Genomic DNA, 18,518 nt, shown 5'->3' on the forward strand with positions numbered 1-18,518 from the left:
GTAAGCAACATGAAAAAGTTGAGCTGCTATTATTATTATTACTATTATTATTAAATCATTCTTCAAACTTAACTTTGATTATTCTGCACCTACTTTTCAGTCATTATAGAGAAGCTGTGCAAATGCAGTGAGAATATACTTGTCTTAAGCAGAAGGTAAACCTGGAAAACTGAAAATTTAAAGTGATAGAATTCCATGCTACAAATGAGGTTTGTCAGGCTGGAGCTCAAATGATCTCCCAGCTGGCAAAAGAATCATATTTAGATAGTCCATAGCATATAATTATGTGGAAGCCTGAGGAGAATTATTCAGATATAGCTGGAGAATTCTTATTCCCATTCTACTGTCTAAGTCAGAATGCATGCATTCTAACAGTATGACCTTTCCTTACTCAAGGTAGTGCAAAATTACAAAGTTATGTCATTTAACAGAATCAACAGGCCAATATAAATCACACTGCAGAGAAAAATCAGGGCCCATAACTCTAGTTCTACTTCTGTTGGCCCAAGCATGTGCTCTTTTTTTTTTCTTTTGACTTTGTACAAATTTGCACTGGCAAATGCTCATCTGTTGCATACTGAAACTCAAAAAGACTATTTCTACCCTGAAATAAAAATAAATCTTATATTCTATTCCAGATTTGACAGCCTCATCTATAGAGAGACATAGAAAATTGGGAGTTGTTTAAGCCACATCCCACGAATCATCTTGCATGCTCAAATGTCAAGCTGTATTCTACATGAGTCACTGACTATCCGGATTTCTTTGGGGGTGTTTTTCTCTGGTTCGATTTGTATCCAAAGTCCATGCACCTTTTCTTTTACTACATGGAAAACTTTCATCCTTTCACAAAAATTATATGGTAAAATCCAGTTTAAAAATAAAATAAAGAAATAACAGAAAAGCCCACACGAAACGAAACACTGTGAAATAGCAAAGCTGTGAAATAATTTTGTCATTTATAATTACTGACACATGGTAGCAGCATGCTTAGTTGGCTACCAGACAATCCAGTGACCCCATTTGTACGCAAAGATGGAAGACATCCATTTTTCTCAAACATGTGGGAAATACACAAACCAAATTTGTAGTATTTTTACATACGCCTTTTCCCTGAGTCACTTATCTACTCTGATCCTTCTTGGCACCTTGATATTGGCAAGACGACACCTGTAGTCTGTATAGTTGAGGTATTAAACAGCAGGAGGTAACGTGAAGTCAATCTTCCCATTTCTCAACCTAAATATGCAGTTCCACAGGACTGGTAGGACTTAGCCCAAACTCCTCATCGATATGGATAAGGTCCTTTTGGACCTTATCGACTGGTGCAGTCTGTAACAGTGGCTATAACAAGGCCAAAGCTACTGTGTAGTCAGCCAGATAACTAAGCAGCTCCCTGGGATACCCCACACTGCCTTCTTTTGCTGTTCCTAGAAGAACATGGATGTTGCAGAAAATGGAGGCTCATGTTTTCCATGCTTTTTGAATATAATCAGTGGCAACACTTAAAATCTGAGACTATTTCTAGCTTGTCAGTAAAGCTTAAAAAATGATATAGTTACCTCAGGAGAATACTTTTATTATGCTATCTCCTGAACCAAGCAGTTTCAACTCATTGGAATTCAAGTAATTAAATGCTCGAGCAACTCCTGCAACTCCAGACAAGAACGTGTGGACACAGTCAAGTACAAAGTGAGCAAGGCAAACACCGTTCCAACTTCTGCTCTTTCCCATCTGATAGTCAGTTTGGTCACTCTTTGCTGCCCACTTGAGGTAGTTACTATTAAGGAGGGAACACTGATTAATCATCTTCACATCTGGCAATATTGTTGGAACAGATCAGACAGATAGGGATTTTTTTTGCTTCAGCAAACTTAATCCTGAGTCCAGGAAAATACCGCTGAAGTTACAGTGATACGAGACAAAGCTTTTGGATTCCCAGATGAGCTGAAATCTAAGAATTATTTGTCATGGAAGGATCTATTTTTTTTAGCATCACATGATCTTCACTTTGAAAAGCAACACTGGAAGTATGCTTTCACAAGTTAGAGACACTTATCCTTTAAAAGCTGATATGCATTCCTAAAACAGTCAGAGAGGGAAAGAGAACATGACAATTTTACAATTGATATTTTTTAGTAATAGTAAACTTTTTCAAAAGTTACAAAGTATGACTTTTTTTTTCCCCAGTCAAAATCAACACCAGGACCAAATGTTGTTAGTAACCTCTCACAAAGGGTGTTGCTTTTTGGAGAAGAATTTTAAATACGGATGCCTCAAGCTGGGTTCCCAAAGGCCACGTTTAGGCACCTGTTTGCTTTGAAGAGTCCTGAGCAACCAGCCTCTCAACATGATTTCTCATAGGTGCCTGGCACCACAGCAAAGCAGACAGATGCCTAATTACAGCCTGGGGAGCTCCTCGTTAAGTTGCTACTTTAGCAAGTCTTGGCCTTTATCCCTTCTCACAGGTGGGAAATCTTGTCCTTTCTACATTAGTTTGGAAACCTTTGCCCTTTCTCTTCCTACTTTACATCCCAAGATTTATATACACACATTTATATACACATATAAGTAAAGCAAATTGTCTTCTCTTTTTAAGACTATATATGTTATAATATAATACATTGATAATATTAAGCATCTTTAAGAATATATACTACAGCAGAATGTTTGAAAGAACAAACATTCCTATTCTCAGAGAGATGGTTACAGCTAAGCAAATAACAAAACGTGTTTTCCTACATCCTAACATTCCTAACCACCAATCTGGCGACCATGTAGATGTGACAAATTTAGCCTCTGTGAGCATGTAAGTCCTGGCACTGATTATCAACATCTTAAGACTATTATCAACTGATTATCAACATCTAGCTATTATCACTGACTATCAACATCTTAAGACCCACAAAGTTGAATCAGTCAGCGCCGCTGTCCTATTCAAACTTACTTATATGCAAACATCTATAGAATTGCGTGTTGATGCTCTCCACAGTTTAAACTTAATGAAAAACCTATTCATTTTCTTTAATCTTATTTTGCAATAATTTCAGTGATTTTCTTACTTCTCATATGATGCTTAGGTATTTTCCCTATACCTCTTTTCAGTATTTTAATTAATGACTTTTTAGGCCATATCTCTACCTCAGCCACCTGTTTCTATGATACAGTCCTAGTCTATTTAGTTTTTCTCACCCCGAAAGTGTTTAAAGCCAGGTTGAATGGGGCTTTGAACAGCATGGTTTAGTAGAAGGTGTCCCTGCCCATGGCAGGGGGTTGGAGTTAGATGGTCTTTAAGGTCCCTTCGAACTCAAACCATTCTATGATTCTGTGATTCATATGGAAGCCGTATTAATCTTAATGTTCTTCACATACTGTTTTGAGGTCTAATTCTCCCTTTCTGACATCGGGTAAGTGTAATGTCACACAGTATTCAAATCCTTGGTATTCTAAAAATACATGTAGTGGGGTAACTTGGAGCTTTTTGACTTTTCAGAAAACTAAGTTTCATAGCAACCTAATGTCTCTCCTGCATGATAGCTTATTTAGAGTTCATCAGGCTGCAAATGTATGCATGCACGTATACACAAAAAAATATACACCATACTGGGAGTATCTACTACTGAGCATGTATTGACACTGAGTTTTTGCTGCTGTATTATGTACTTGCCCAGAACAGAATACATTTTTACAGGTCAGCTTGCCATAGTCATCTTTAATGTAACACTTCATCCCTTTCTCCAGGTTCAAAATATCCTTGCATTTTGGGTACCATAAGTCCCAAACATAAGATCTGGAGTCTCATCGGTAGCAAATTTCCACTACAAAACCTAGCCTCTTATTTATCAGCTGACAAAGACACCTCCTAATGATAGTTTCCCGCCTTTCAGGACCTTTTACCTAATTAGGTGACATTGACTGAATCACCTGTATCTGAGTATTACCTCACATAGAGGGAGAAGTGGCTTTCCCTTATTAAAAACAGTACTGATTTTCCTTCACTGCCTCATATTTATTCATGGATCTGCTAATTAATTCTCTTTATTTCATAGCTCCTACCAATTTCATTCTCATGAAAATCTGATTTATTTGTTTATATTAACCAGGATTGCTCTGGGGGTCTTTTTAAAGTTTCTGTCATGCTTGCCACATTTATTTCCTTAGGTAGTGAGGTTGATACAAAGACTATATTGCAAACCACAGTTAGCAGTTCAACAGTTTCATATTCATGGGGGAATGACATCTGGCCCTGGCAATTTATTCCTATTCATTTTTTAAATTTATTTTAAAAGCTTTTTAAGTGAGGTTTCATCTCAAGACAGTTTTTGTCTCCCCCTCCCCTGTAATGAGAGGCTCCTTCTGCTGTGGAGCTCCTGATCTGTGACACAAGCTGCCTTGAGCTGTGACAAGTATATTATCTATACATGAAGTAGAGGTTTGTAACTCAGCAGAAGCTAGGAGCTGCTGTCTTCCCTTGGGCCACCTGTTTGGCAAAATCTTGACTTTGTCTGGTAGGTTGACCCTGCCTGGCAGCTAAGCCCCCAACCAGTCGTCACTCACTCATCTCCCCCCTAGTGGGGAGCAGGGGAAGAACCAGAAGAACAAATGCTGAAAACTTGTGGGTCAGATAAAGACAGTTTGCTAAGTGAAGCAAAGCTGCACACACAAGCAAAGAAAAAAGAAGAATTAATTCACTACTTCCCATTTGTAGGCACATGTTTAGCCATTTCCTGGCAAACAGGCCTCTCTGTATGTTTAACAGTTTCTTTAGAATATAAATGCAATAACCACAAAAGCCTCCCCCCCTCCTTCCTCCTCTGATCCCCAAGTGTTTAGTGGCAGAGTATGATGCCATATGGTATGGGATATCCCTTTGGTTACTTTGGATCAGCAGTCCCTGCTGTGTCACCTCCCCTGCAACTTCTTGCGCACCCCCAGCCTACTTGCTGTGGGGACAGAGCAGGGAAAAAGAAAAAAAGGGAAAGTAATAGAAAAAGAAAACCTCAAGGCTGTGCAAGCACTGCTCAGCAATATCCAAACACTGGTGTGTTACCAGCACTGGTAACACATGAATCCAAAGCACAGCACCCTACAGACTGTTTTGCCAAAAATTAATTCCATCCCAACTAGATCCAGGACCCTAGCTGGAACACGGGGAAAGTGTGAGGAGGAAGGAGAGGCAGAGGGTAGTGGTTAAGGACTGACCACAACCTCCATTCTTCATCCCCTTGTAATGCTCAGGAGGGAGAGGAGGTAGGCAAGTGTGGAATGAAAGAGTGGAGTTGGGCCTGGGAAGAAGGGAGTGGAGTAGGGGGAAGGTGTTTTAGTTTAGTCTTCTTTGCGAGGACATTTCAGCATGAAGAAGGTGGTTCATACTTCAATCCTGCTCCAAAAGGCTAAAGCCAGGGATACCTTTAAACCAGACTTGAGCCACAGTAGCTTATCTGGAGTCCTCCATGACATTTCTGCAGGCCTGCAGGCCATTCCAGCAGGCCTGGAACTTGGCTCTTTCGTCCTTCCTTTAATCATCACCGTTACTAATTAGGTGATGTGTGCTTTCAGGCACAAAGATGCACAACACAGAGCCAGGTGCTACAATGCATCGATAAGCTGTGGAAAGGCAGGGAAAAGTTACTGTCTGTACTGTCGAAGCCCAAGACTAAGTTAGTTCTCAGTCAGGCTGAGACCCCACTAGGAATTATCTCTCTATCATCACAAATCATAAGGAAGCAAAGCTTGGCCATAGTACAATTCAACACAAAGCATCAAATAAGCAACCTCTTCCTTGTCACTGTTGATGAGGTCAGTTGATGAGACCTTGTCCACCACAGCAGGCACAGCACCCAGGGATGACAGAGCTGAAGAAAGCTGGCTATTGAGGGTGGCGTGGAATAGGCAGCACACAGACAAGAAAACTGTGAGTACCTCCGCTTTCTGCTTTATTTTCCTTCCTAGAGAATAGCAGGGGGAAAAAAAGTTGGCATAGTCCTCTTCCTCTTAGCTTGCCTAGTCCTAAAAGTGCAGGGGACCCAGGAGCAACTTCCTGAAGTTACAGGTGTATGTGTTGAAATGGACCCAGAAGATGAGCTATGTGAGATAGCTCACTCACAGGAAGGCTTCCAAGTACAGAGGCTTGCAGAAAGAAACGGTACTCAACTGGTGGCTTCAGAAACTGGAGTCCCTGCTTGGGTATTGCTCCCAAGGACAACAGAAATAAGCAGCAAGAGCTCTGAGCCCCTGCCTTGCACAGAGGCAAAGGACACATTTATTCAAGTGAGAGCAGCTCATTTCACTTCCATTGTCACATAGACAGAGAAGGAGCTTGTGTCTTTTCCAGAAGCAAGGCACTGCAAAGAGCACAAGCATGCGATCAGCAACAAGATACCAAACTTCCAACTCCTACTGTGTTCATGTTGTGGTTTAGCCCGGCTGGCAGCCAAACACCACACAGCCGTTGGCTCACCCTCCCCCCTCCCTCTCCGGGATGGGGGAGAGAAACGGGAAAGTGAAGTCTGTGAGTTGAGATAAAGACAGTTTATTAAGACAGGGAAAAGAATAACAACAACAACAACAACAACAATAATAGTATTAATAGTAATAATGTGTACGAAATAAGTGATGCACAATGCAATTGCTCACCACCCGTTGACCGATGCCCAGCCTATCCCCGAGCAGCCGGCCCCCCCCTCCACCCCGGCTAGCCACCCCTATATATTGTTCAGCATGACGTCAGATGGTATGGAATACCCCTTTGGCCAGTTTGGGTCAGCTGTCCTGGGTCTGTCCCCTCCCAGCTCCTGCTGCATCCCTAGCCTGCTCGCTAGCAGGACAGAGCGAGAAGCTGAAAAATCCTTGGCTTGGTGTAAGCACTGCTCTACAACAATTAAAACATCAGCATGTTATCAGCACTCTTCTCATGCTAATCCAAAACATAGCACCCTGCCAGCTACTAGGAGGAAAATTAACTCTGTCCTACCTGAAACCAGGACAGATATCCACCCCTTATTCCATACCATTTATGTCATGCTCAGGTTACACTCTTTCCAATACCTTCTAATTAATCACCATTTTCATCTATGATATATAGCAACCATGGTAGCGATGACATACAGTGTTATATGATAATTAACATACTACAATTCAACTCATGGGCTATTCTCACCCAATATTAGGTCCCCTTGAGGTACACACCGGACCTCCCCATTCTCTTGCATTACCCACCAAGTGCATCCAGGTCCCTGGGCAAAAGCAATCCCACGAATGGGCTTGCCTTTTCCTGAGGCGGGAGTAGCCCAGACTGTCTTACCCAGCATGTTTCTTACATGCACTACAGGAACTTTATCCCCTTCTACAGTGTGTAACAGGTTTGATTGGGCAGGTCCAGCTCGGTTGGCAGATCCTCTAGTATTGACTAACCAGGTGGCCTTTGCCAAATGTGTTTCCCAATTTTTGAATGTCCCAGCACCCATTGCTTTCAGTGTAGTCTTTAACAGTCCATTGTATCGTTCAACTTTCCCGGAGGCTGGTGCATGATAGGGGATGTGATACACCCACTCAATACCACGTTCTTTGGCCCAAGTGTCTATAAGGTTGTTTCGGAAATGAGTCCCATTGTCTGACTCAATTCTTTCTGGGGTGCCATGTCGCCATTTTATTCCTAAAAACTGGATCTCTCGTGCAGGTCCTTTAACTTTATTTTGTTTTATGGCAAAACCGGCCTTCAGAAGGATTTGGACTATTCTCTTCCCTTTCTCGAAAACTTCCTCTGCAGTGTCACCCCACACAAGGATGTCATCGATGTACTGCAGGTGTTCAGGAGCCTCCCCCTGCTCCAGCGCAGACTGGATCAGTCCATGGCAAATGGTAGGGCTATGTTTCCACCCCTGGGGCAGCCGATTCCAAGTATATTGGACTCCCCTCCAAGTGAAAGCAAACTGTGGCCTGCACTCTGCTGCTAGAGGGATGGAGAAAAATGCATTAGCAATATCAATTGTGGCATACCACTTGGCTGCCTTTGATTCCAGTTCGTACTGGAGTTCTGCCCCAGCCACAGGAGTGGGAACGGCTGCGGGAGCTGGAACGGCTGCGGGAGCTGGAACGGCTGCGGGAGCTGGACCGACTGCGGGAGCTGGAGCTGGAATGGCTGCAGCAGCCAGGACTGGAACGGCCACAGGGTCTGTCACTAGGTTGATAGTAGCATCAATTGCAGCTCGATAGGCACAAGCCAGACCCCAGCACGCCACAGTGATTTGTGTCACTTTGGAACTGCCAGAGTCATGACACCTTTTTTTCAAGCATTCTACCAGTTTTTTAGGATTTTGCAGTTGTTCAGGGGTGAATGTCCAAAACAATGGAGGTGCCCACTGCCCTAGAAACCTGCCCATATCCTCCCACACTCCCTGCCACTCGCAAATATCCCGCCTCAAGACAGATCTCCGGATGAGATTCCTAAGTAGTTGTTTAACCTTAAACAAAACCTGAAGCGCATTCAGGAGACATAACAACAAGAACATGCTGGTCTGAGTATCCCAAGGACATTCAACATCTTGGAGAGCTACCGTAACTAGCTCGGGGGATAAGAGGGTGGTGAAGGAGGAAGGGAGAGTGAACAGGTAGGAAAAAATATCTTCCCCTGTCCCCTCCAGAGACTGACTCCCTGATGAAAAAAGGCAATAGGTGTAATTGCTAATAGTTTCTGAGATATGGTTTCCGAAGTATAGAGTCGACGACAGTGCTGAGTACAAATACCAGGTTAGAGTCATGACCAGATATCTCATCATTTCATAAGCCATCGTTACACCACACAGTACCATAACAATCTTAAACCAGGGCCCAGAAAGGATAAACAGCACGACAGGGAGCACACACAGAAAGTAACTTGCTATAAAACTCAATTTGGGAAACAGGCACAGCAGACTTGAGATTAAGGCAATCAACATTGTGACTAGCAACTATTAAGCAGGTCGAATACTTATACCAATTCTAGTTTAACACACTCTGGTCAAATCTGTCGATATCTCAACCCTTTGAGCCCCACGTTGGGCGCCAAAATGGACTGTTGTGGTTTAGCCCGGCTGGCAGCCAAACACCACACAGCTGTTCGCTCACCCTCCCCGGGATGGGGGAGAGAAACGGGAAAGTGAAGTCTGTGAGTTGAGATAAAGACAGTTTATTAAGACAGGGAAAAGAATAACAACAACAACAACAATAATAATAATAGTATTAATAGTAATAATGTGTACGAAATAAGTGATGCACAATGCAATTGCTCACCACCCGTTGACCGATGCCCAGCCTATCCCCGAGCAGCCGGCCCCCCCCTCCACCCCGGCTAGCCACCCCTATATATTGTTCAGCATGACGTCAGATGGTATGGAATACCCCTTTGGCCAGTTTGGGTCAGCTGTCCTGGGTCTGTCCCCTCCCAGCTCCTGCTGCATCCCTAGCCTGCTCGCTAGCAGGACAGAGCGAGAAGCTGAAAAGTCCTTGGCTTGGTGTAAGCACTGCTCTACAACAATTAAAACATCAGCATGTTATCAGCGCTCTTCTCATTCTAATCCAAAACATAGCACCCTGCCAGCTACTAGGAGGAAAATTAACTCTGTCCTACCTGAAACCAGGACAGTTCAGAAGCATATTTTCATGCCAGTCATCCCTGGATTGGCTAGTTCTAGCTTTTTATGCCTACTGTTTGGGCATTCATCACTACCGCCACAAAAACAAAAGCAAAATCCAACCACTACTGCAGCAAATATGACGAGATATTAATACATTTCTTGCACAGCTATTGATAACCCTCTCCCCTTGTAGTAGGGAAAATTCCAGCTCTCCTTCAAAACTGTGATGCATACATGTTGCCAATATAATGATCTTCCACATGCAAAAAAAAGAAGGCAGGAAATGATTTAAAATGCCATAAACTTCCTCAGAACAGGTTTTCTGCTGATACGCCTTTCTCCCTGAAGTGCTCCCCATGCTCTTTCTGAAGTATTCATTGCCCTAATGATTTCTTCAGGCTCTGCTCCTGTACATAGAGATTAGTTCCTCCTATCAGGAAAGAAGCAATTCCAAGGGAACTATTATGGGAGAAACCCATAGGGTTCAAAAATGTACGTAAAAAATGTTAGCTTTTCTTCCTCTGTGCCTAAGGTTGATTTCAACCTTTATTTTCAGATGTGGAACAGTTACTGTTATCCATGTGTTTACTATTGGAAAAACAAATCTCTGATCTCTTATTTTTCTAGAGCTGTTATGTGTTTTATTTTTATCCATTATCTTCCTTATTTTGTGCACTTTTGTTTTGTCCTTTCAACATTGCAGAGCTAGACATACTAGAATTCACACGAACATCCATTCTCTAGACACTCCTGCAACTTTCATGGCAATTATAAAAATGTGTCATCTGTCACTTAAACTGAAACCTTTTTCCCCAAAAAGATTTGCTTGCAAGCTCACTGTGTTTTTAAGAAGTCATTCCTTACAGTTCATTGTAACTTCTGACACCTTTAATACATGATAGCCACTTTGTAGTAGAGCTTGCCAGAAAAGAGAGAATTTTTATTGACTCCAGCAATGGAAAGCTCACTTCAAAAGTGTCCAGTCTTTGGATCATCTGTGTTCTGGCAAGGAGGCTTGGTACTGCAAGACCGTGAAGCATGCCTCGGGAACACTCTGGTTCTCTTCTGCAAGTTGTAGGCACTTTGCATCTCTTCTACTTTGTGTGTCTGTCTTCTACATGTGAAATTTAGTCAAACATAAACAAATAAGTGGTCTTTGTTAAGATCTACTTCAAGCAATGATCTGGTTCAGTCCTCCACTGCACTATGTCATCTCACAGTGTAAGGGGTGCCAAAGCTCATTTGTGGGATGAACCCCTGAGTGCAGTAGAAAGCATGAATAGTACAAGGTAATATTTGAGAAATGAGGGTTCGTGATTGATTTAAGCTGAAAAATTAGAGGTAAAAAGAACTATTTCACTTGCCCAAAAAGAGGAAAAACTTGGAAGTTAAAGGAGAGCTACAAACACCAGTACCAGATTTCTTGCTCAGGAGTGTTTCAGTTATACAGTAATAAATACAGGAACGAATCTACTTCATGCATTTCACAAACACTTCAAATAGCTTATGGTGAGAGGAATATAAACTAGATCTGTAACTCCAGGAGCAAGCTCCTAAGCAGACACATTTAAATAATCTTGTCTTCCATATGTTTATCAAAACAAGGGAACGGATATTCACCTGTTCCCACCATTTCTCCAGGGTTATGCTATGTCATTAGTAATCTGTGGAACATCTATTAAAAACCAAAACAAACAAAAAAACAAGATCACAAAAGTTCCATACAGCACTGAGGAGCTCACTTAGTACTTCAAGTTACTATTAATAAATAGAAATATGAAAAATAAAAGCTAAATAAAAACCAATGTTTTCTCAGGTAATGGCAGCATATGGAAAATAAACTGAAGAGTATGAAGAATAACAACAAGCAGGTATAAACCAGTAAAAATCATAAATTTGATGTTGAGATAGCAACTATTTTCCCACACCAAAAAACACCCCAAATAAAACATTGAAATGACTTAAAGGCATACACCTCAAAACTGGACAGACTAATTCCATTAAAATTTTAATTAGCTAAAGCCTTCCATTTCCATTGAAAATACAGATATGTTTTATCAGTCTTAGTATTTGATACAATTATATTGGCCATGAATGAATCAATTTAATTGAAAATGTATTTCATATTATTTCTTTTGTAACATAAAAAAATAAAATATTAATTTTACAAGATGACTATAACAACGATTAATGCCCGAGCTTAAAAAAAAAAACACACAAAAAAAAACCAACTGTAACCAATAGGTAAGAAAGAAAAAGATATTTCTTCAGTATATTAGAAAAAGAACAGAACATTAGATGAAGAATCAGGCCATTATTAACAATAGATAAAAAAGATCAGAAATAGCAGTAAATAAACATTCACTTGACAGTTGTAATAATATGGTGGTACAAAGCAAGAGAAGGTTTCCATATCTAATAAAATATTAAGGAAAGAATAGCAAGTTTAACACAGGGAAGGAAAAATAATAATTATCATTAACATAATGGGAAAATATGCAGTAGTAGAATCTGTAACCTTTTAAAAATATTTCACCCCGACTGAAGGGAATATCTTCAAGGAAAATAGCTGCAGTTCTCACCCACAAACAAAGGACTGCAGCTTGAGTCAAAGGTCTGAATCAATCTGAGAAAGTTTTAAAGGATTTAAAAAGTCAAGATCGAGTTTTGATGCTAGAAAAGGATTCAGACACAGAGATTGCTGGGGGTATAGGAGTAAACAGTCTTGGTTCAGAGCTCACATGAAAATAAGAAGCAATTGATTCAGGATTCTGTGCCATCAACAGAAATTCAAGTTAATAATGTAATTGATGCTGGACATGAGAAGTGGGACATCTTTGTTGATGACATGGACAGTGGGAGTGAGTGCACCCTCATCAAGTTTACCGATGACACCAAGCTGAGTGGTGAGGTTGACACACTGGAGGGAAGGGATGCCATCCAGAGGGACCTGGACAGGCCTGAGGGGTGGGCCTGTGCGAACCTCGTGAAATGCAACAGGGCCAAGTACAAGGTCCTGCACCTGGGCTGTGGCACTCCCAATCATGAATACAGGCTGGGTGATGAATGGATTAATAGCAGCCCTGATGAGGAGGACCTGGGGATGTTGGTTGACAAGAAGCTCAGCACGAGCTGGCAATGACCGCTTGCAGCCCAGAAGGCCAACCGTATCCCAGGCTGCACCGAAAGAAGTGTAGCTAGCAGCTCGAAGGAAGTGGTTCTCCCTCTCTGCTCTGCCCTTCCCCCAGTGCAAGACAGTCATTGACATGTTCAAACAGGCACAGAGGAGGCCCATGAAGATGATCAGGGGGCTGGACCACCTGTCCTATGAAGACAGGCTGATAGCAGGAATTGTTATCTTAGAGAAGAGAAAGCTCCGGGGATGCCTTGTAGTGACCTTCCAGTACTTAAAGGGGGCCTAGAGGAAACGTGGGGAGAGACTCTTTATCAGAGAGTGTAGTGACAGGACAAGGGGGAATGGTTTTAAACTAAAAGAAAGTAGATTTAGATTAGACATTAGGAAGAAATTCTTCATTCGGAGGGCGGTGAGGCACAGGAACAGGTAAGTTGCCCAGAGAAGCTGTGGATGCCCCACCCCAGAAATGCTCAAGGCCAGGCTGGATGGGGCTTTGGGCAACCTGGTCTGGTGGGAGGTGTCCCTGCCCATGGCAGGGGGCTTGGAATCAGATGGTCTTTAAGGTCCCTTCCAACCCAAACCACGGTTCTAGGATTAAGAGATACAGTTCTGTTGTCTCTGTCTAAACATGATTACAGGCCTAATACATACGGCAATGCCATCATCAGAACGTGACAGCATTTCTTATCTTCCTTCTCTATTTTCATCTTAGTAATTTTTTTAACAAAAAATTAGCAGGGCAAAAGAGATGGAATGCAAGTTGAATTACTGACATCTCTAAAAACTGTGTCTGGTAACAGGGCTTAAAGGCATTATCAGCCAAGTCCAGAAGGGATCAGTTTGTCATCCAAAATTATTCAGTAATTTTATCAGTCTACTTTATGCCTTTAGAATAGTAAATAACACAACAATGCTGTTGGTCCTTGGTTTATATAAATTGGAATACATGTTATGATGATTTGGAATTTCCTGGAAAACTGCAGCACACGTGTACTATTTGGGAATAGTCTAATGCATTCACATTGACTTTTTTTGAAACTTCATAATATACTGCTACGTACTTTCAAGAGTGACTTTACAACAGGATGTGAATTCTGTGTATAGGCTACCAAGATGGCAAGTAATGGGGTTACTCTGCATCTCTTGTACATCCACAGCATGTTCATCCTGTGGATGCCTCAGATTTATGAACATGTGGTAACTGTTACGGCTTTCTGCTTGTACTTTATGCCTTGTTTGCAAGTATGGCTAAAACCTTACATTTAAAACAGGGCTGACACATGCCTGGAAATCCTGGCCAAAGAACAAGTTCTCAAAATTTGCTTGGATAAGATTGCCTTGTGGAAAAAGAATATACAGCGGGAAGAAAAAACAGAAATCAATACCTAGCCTCCTCACACCCAGTAAACTGTAGGCATAGGAGGCATAAAAATACGAAACAAAATTAGGAAAGTCTTTTGCCTCTAAGGAATAGATGCCTACAGGTTATAGAGATACCACACCCTGCTGGTTGCTTCCTGTGCTTCAAGAGAGATTTTCCTAGATTTCTAAGACAGATTCCCAAAATGACTGACAGTGAGAAAGGCATGCCGTAAGTATGATCTGTTTAGTTTACTATAGACAAAAATAAGGATAAGCCATTCCAGTATATGCAAAGTGCTTATATTATACAATAAAGTAACCTGAATACCTGCAGGATCAGAATTCACCCACAATACACAAACTGAAATGCTAAAAAAAATCAACAAATTCGTAATCCAAACAAGATGCAATTTGCAGGCATTGGGTGCTAGTAACAATTTAGCTTAGAAGATGGCCGAATCTCTCTTGCTCAGAGTCTCTAAAATAAGATTCAATATACTTTAATGTATCTTTTGAAGATAGTTGTATGTTATGTATGTGGGGAAGCTTAGACTTGTCACAACATTATTGGATTAAATAATTCAACTAGCATGTAATATGAACCATGCAGTACCACACTGCCAAATTTAGAACTTTCCTGATAGAAAGCTGTGCTTTTAGTAATAACTTCTTTGTTGTGTCTTTAATATTTGAAGTATCCCATGGCAGAAGGGAATCCAAGCCAACCTGAATTTAATCTATTCAACTCTGAGTTTAGCGGGAAAGGCACATTTCAGTTCTGCAGCAGATTTGGTGGCACCGAAGGTTTTTAACAGTTCTCATTTTCATGGTGACAATATTACAAATACCATGGGAAGAAAATCAAACTCTGTCATATCTGACAAGGAAAAAGACTGACTGGTAATAAACCAAGCTACTGCTCAAAATGATGAGCTGGTTCTTCCATTGTAATAAATCAACATTACTTCATTGGAGATGAAGTCTTTTGGATTTATGCCAGGTAAGGGTCTGACCAGCATGTAGCACTTTGAAATCTGGAGAAACCATTTTTCTTGGCTGCAATACATCTCATTCCTCATAAAAGCACAGTAAAACATTCAGAAAGGTTACTTAATACATTGTCAAAGTAAATGCATCTCTGTAAATCAGAGTCAGTGTGACTCTGTCTCAGGTGATACTTGTGTTGCTAAGGTAACTATTAATTTCCACCCTAGAGTAAATAGTTACATAAAGCTAACAGCTTATTCAATTTTATGTGTTAGGCTCTGGGACAGAAAATGTCTTTTATTTCCTCCTGTGATATTGACCCTAGTTCAGGTTGTGCACCCCCTTGGCTGCTTAAAACCAGAGGTCACCTTTATCACCTGCCAAAAAAGCTATCAAGGTAACAGCCAGAAAATCTGATCCCTCTGGTCTGCCACTTTCTCATATCCTTGGCTTTTTATTTTGTGTCAGGTTATGAGTCAAATTTCTTGACTCGCACACGGAGGCTTAGAAACAGCATCTCTAAAATATCATGCAGCTGGTTTCTAAGTAAAGATTCAGCTGCTATCAACCCGTTTTTCCCACTGAATTTGAATTTTTCTGATAAGTAAGCCCACTTGCTTTTTCCTTTCACACTTGTTGGAATCACTGGTGGGCAGCTGTTAGTATCTTGTTGAAAGCGCACAGCAGCACTTAAATGCTTATTGGAACTCCTTGAAAACTATCATTTCAAGTGCAAAGCATTTAGTGGCAATAGCAGTTTAAACTATTCCTTTCCCTGTCTTATGGTGCATTTTGCTTTCTATTGTCCTAGCACAGTCATTTGCTAGCTTGTGCTAGAGCTCTGATTAGGATTCTCTCTTAAAAATGAAAAAAAGCCTTCTTTGACTGCCTTTTTTATTAGCCCAAATCAATTCCTTGATTAGGTTGAAAGAACAGTCCTATAAACAGGCATCCTGACATAAGCAAGGATGTTTGTGTGCATGGCAACAGGAAAATGGGGACATAAGAGAAGGGCAAGGAAAATCAAATACCTAAAGATTCAGTTTTACCACACTCAGGTATCCCAAAGCCGCAATACATGTTTTCAAATTCTGCATTTACCATTTCCTCCCTCACTTAAGATGATGCTAGTCTGTAGCTTTCGTATTTAGTTCCTGCTGTTCAGCTTTCAATTACATGGCCTGAATATGCCTAAAATGAATACTCAGAGTACACAATTTTGATATAGCGCCTCTGTATCTAAAATTCAAACATACCTTTTGAATTTCAGAAAGGGATATCAGTTAGTACCAGCAGAGAAACTAGCTTAGGAAGATACAACTTAGTAGGGCAACCACCATCTGCATGCCCATCAGTACTGTTGAAATAAATACCGAATAGTCATTGGTCTATAGCTGCTACATGCAATGACTTTTGAATATAAAGTTTACTTTATAATAGGTTTAATCTCACTTGGAAATGGAAAAAAAAAGAAAAAGAAAAAGAAAAAGTAATCTGCAAAAAAAATTTACTTTGTGAAATACCCATACATTCCCACACACTATGATTGCTAGAAAAAAAAAAATACTTTCCAGTAACATAAACAAGATAATGTTCCAAGTATTGAATTAAAGGTAACTGAATTAAATTCTTGAATTTCATACCTATTTTTAACGTAGTTGGGTGAAAGGGATTTAAACTAGTTCTTTATACGCTTATATCTACACTGTCATCAACATTTATGCTGCTTATTCAAAGAACAAAAGAATGCAAGACATGTACTAAAAGATACGGTGTTGACAGCTTGTCAAATGTCCTGTTTTCCCTGAAAAAGAGAACTAATCACCGTCTCACATTGAAGATGTAATCATATAAGCATTATATTGCAACAGTGGAAATGGGGGACTAGAAAACGTTTTCACGAGATTTGGAAAATATTTAACTTCTGTATTGGAAAATTACTGCTTTTGGAAGAGACCAATTCACACTCCAACCCCAAATGTGGCAGCAATAATTCAAGACAACATTTTTATATTTGTGAGAAAGTATCATGGACTCTCAAGGAAAACAGCTAAGCAAACTGCCTTCGGTTTGTTCAGTGCTCAAGAGCAGCCAAGGTCTGTGAATCAATTAAGGATTCCAGAAAGCTCCCAGGAGACATGGGGGCAGTGAGCATTTATTTGCACAACCCGGCTGCTGTCTTGAGTCTTTTCTTTAATGGTTGTTTTCTACTCCTGTTCAGTCTTTGAAATCTAAACCAATAATAGAGATGATCATATTAAGTTGACAGATGTCCTTAACGAACTGGACTTGAATCATCATTGTCTTTGATGTAAATGTATGGAATAGTTGTCAGATGGTAATGACTTTCAGTCATCACCACAATTTGAGACAGTGAATAGCATAATATGTTTGGTGTCGCTTTACCAGTTTCCTGAGCCATTCAGTGTCCTGCATCCATCTTTGAAAGAATAGATCTTGGTGCTCCTAACAAAATGTTAGAAAATTAAGATTATTCTCTTTAAGAGGCATCTAACATGTACAGAGTGAACAATGAATGAAGTTTCCTGCAGTCATAATTGATTTTTTTCAAAAAAATTTTGGACATAAACCCTATTTTTTTTTTAGGAATCTGTAGTTATCATAGTTAAATTATCCCTTTTAAAAATTAAATAATAATTTAAAAAAGAGAATGGTTTAGAGCAACAGTTTCTGTTCATACAAAGTGAATATTATCAAGGCCAAACATGACAGAGAAACTAAAGAATCCTTTGTGAATTCCTCAGGCTTATGGCCTTACTGCCAGCAAGAAAAGGGATCCAGTCAGGTGTTTGCATCATGTGCTGAATTTTCTGAAGTTACTCAAGAAATTTGCAAGAAATCAAAGTGCATGTTGAAATCCAACTTAATTTTATTATTCAAATTATTGCATGGACTGCCAATGATTTTATGACACATTGACCTAAAATACTTTAGTGGCATAAACAAGATTTTTTTATTAATCCAATGTCTTTTGAATTAACTTTTCTTTGCACATGCACATTGATATTCCCATGACAGACTTCTAAGAGTGACATTTAGGGGCAATAAATACTCACTATAAATACTCATTATAGCAAAAAAAATCTAGTATGTTCTGTCTGGAAGTTTTTTCTAACAGATGCAACCTGGGCCATGAAATCCCAAGAGTTTTGAAAGAGTTTCTGCCAGGAAAGTGCATAGTAAGTCAACTTGACAAGAGAAAGATACAGAACTTGCCTATTAAGTTGAATTTAGTCTTAATATAAGAAACCTTAGACTTTTTTTCTTTTGTTTCATCTGTGTCTCCCATAAGATATGAAGAGACGTTGTTTTCATTTCACAGTAACATATCTTGAAGTAAGGATGATAGCAAAACAAACAAGATACCAAAACACAAACCATTCCTTAGCACAGGATGA

The sequence above is a fragment of the Cygnus olor genome, chromosome 1, assembly GCF_009769625.2.
Source record: "Cygnus olor isolate bCygOlo1 chromosome 1, bCygOlo1.pri.v2, whole genome shotgun sequence".
Classification (NCBI taxonomy): Eukaryota; Metazoa; Chordata; class Aves; order Anseriformes; family Anatidae; genus Cygnus; species Cygnus olor.